Here is a 2,500-nt window from a genome sequence, read left to right on the forward strand (position 1 = left end):
TATACTGAACATCTTTGTCCAGTTCAGCCAGGTAAACATAGATAGTACTGTTTCTTTCATATTGTATTTAAGTAGACACATACCAACGTTCAGTAAAGTTCCTGCAAAGCAAAACAAAAAATGAAAATAACTTTACAACACGCTGTCTCCTCGCCTGCCCCACCCCTTTCCCACTTGACCAGTCAGCTGATTTGGGTCACATGCCTGTAAAACGCGCTCACACTGTGAGCCCACGATTCTTCTCACAATCCCACGATTTCTCACTTTGAGAGGGGTTACGAGAAATCGTCGTCCTTCCCCTCCCACGTTTTCTCTCAACTGCGAGAATTTCAACGTCACAATGTTCGAGAAATAGTGGGAAGTCCCCTTTATTTTTATCAAAAACATTTCCTTTGTCCTCGGAGCTGGTTTCTTGACTTTTCCCACTGCAAATCTAAGAGAAAAATGAGAGAGAGAAAAAGAAATGAAAAATGGAAGGGGGAGGGGAGGGGGGAGGGGCAACGACAGCGACAATCATGATAATGACAATGGCGTTTGTGAAGACATCAACAATAGACGGTGAGAGGTGATGCACAGTACTGGTTTAAAAAAATGTAAAAATGTGTGTATGTATATGTATGTTAGTGGGCGAGTGAGTGGTTGAGTGAGTGAGTGAGTGAGTGTGTGTGTGTGTGTGTGTGAGTGTGTGTGTGTGTGTGTGCGTGTGTGTGTGTGTGTGTGTGTGTGTGTCCTTTTGTGTCTTTACTTGGCTGGTTGATTTGTTCTTTTCTTTCTCTCTGTTTTCAAAATAATATTTTCATGTTCTGGGTGTCTTCTGTGAAACTGATGATCTATTTTCAGTGCAATCTTGCATGCAATATGATAAATAGATGCGTTTTAGTGTCATTGCTATTGATGTCTTCACTAACGCCACTGTCACTATCATCGTTGTCGTCGCCCCCTCTTTCTCTTTTATTTTCCTCTCTGTCATTTTTCTCTAAGATTTGCTTTGGGAAAAGACAAGAAACCAACTCCGATGATAAATGGAATACTTTTTTTTTCAAATAAGGGGACATCCCACGATTTCTTGCAATTGACAGAAAACGTGGGAGGGGAACTCTCAAAGTGAGAGAAATTGTGGGATTGCGAGAAATTGTGGGCTTACACACACACTTCTGTTTCATAATATGCCACTGGTAAATAGGACGTTTGTTTCGGCTGTTGTGCTATCAATAATAGCCTACCTGTTAGTTCATTGGTCTCTTTGTGTGTGCGTGCGCGTGCGTTAATATGCATGTTTGTGCATACGTACAAGTGCGCGCACGCACACACGCACACACACACACACACACACACACACACACACACACACACACACACACGGAGAGATTCAGATTCAGATGGTTTATTCATTTTAGGCCTAGGCCCCAACACACGGAGAGAGAGAGAGAGAGAGAGAGAGAGAGAGACAGAGACAGAGAGAGAGAGAGAGAGTGACGGACACATACATAAAGAAAAGTTTAATCAAGAAGACGGACGAGCAAACAGCGAATATTACTGAGATCAATTTATTTTCCTGTCTCTGCTCACTGACTTGTAATTCATTTTTCACCAAACAACAGACAAATCAGTGAGTCAATAAATCCTTCAATAATTTCATTCATTTTAAAACTACAAAGAAATGACTCCTTTAATAAGGAGGCCATAATTGGACATTTGAAATCAATGACAGTCCGAAGTGAAACACAGGCCACTGGGGAAGACGGGGGATAGTTGGAGAAGATGGAAAACAGTAGACCAAAGTAGAGAAAACAATACAATCGTGTTTGTATTTGTATTTCTTTTTATCACAACATATTTTTTCTGTGTGAAATTCGGGCTGCACTTCCCAGGGAGAGCGCGTCGCTACACTGCAGCGCCACCCATTTATTTTTGTATTTTTACCTGCGCGCAGTTTTATTTGTTTTTCCAATCGAAGTGGATTTTTCTACAGAATTTTGCCAGGAACAACCCTTCACGTGCGCTAAGTGCATGCTGCACACGGGACTTCGGTTTATCGTCTCATCCGAATGACCACGCAACATAATCCAGTACGATCAAATATCATCCATTACGATCCTACACGATCCAACACAACACAACACAACACAGCACAGCACAGCACAGCACAGCACAGCACAGCACAGCACAGCACAGCACAGCACAGCACAGCACAGCACAGCACAAAGCACCGCAACGCAACGCAACGCAACGCAGCACAACGCAACACAACACAACGCAACACGAACACAACACAACACAACACAACACAACACAACACAACACAACACAACACAACACAACGCAACACCGCGCAACGCAACACAACACAACGCAACACGAACACAACACAACACAACGCAACACGAACACAACACAACACAACGCAACACAACACAAACACAACACAACACAACACAACACAACACAACACAAACACAACACAAACACAACACAACGCAACACAACACAACACAACACA

At 42.8% G+C, this 2,500-nt stretch overlaps 1 protein-coding gene across 1 annotated transcript in view; it reads right to left on the reverse strand.

Annotated features, from left to right (window-relative positions):
* Nucleotides 1-2,500, reverse strand: part of LOC143301577 (uncharacterized) — a 25,031-nt gene that overhangs the window by 13,376 nt on the left and 9,155 nt on the right. The window lies entirely within an intron of this gene.

The sequence above is a fragment of the Babylonia areolata genome, chromosome 27 (genome assembly GCF_041734735.1).
Source record: "Babylonia areolata isolate BAREFJ2019XMU chromosome 27, ASM4173473v1, whole genome shotgun sequence".
Taxonomy (NCBI): domain Eukaryota; kingdom Metazoa; phylum Mollusca; class Gastropoda; order Neogastropoda; family Buccinidae; genus Babylonia; species Babylonia areolata.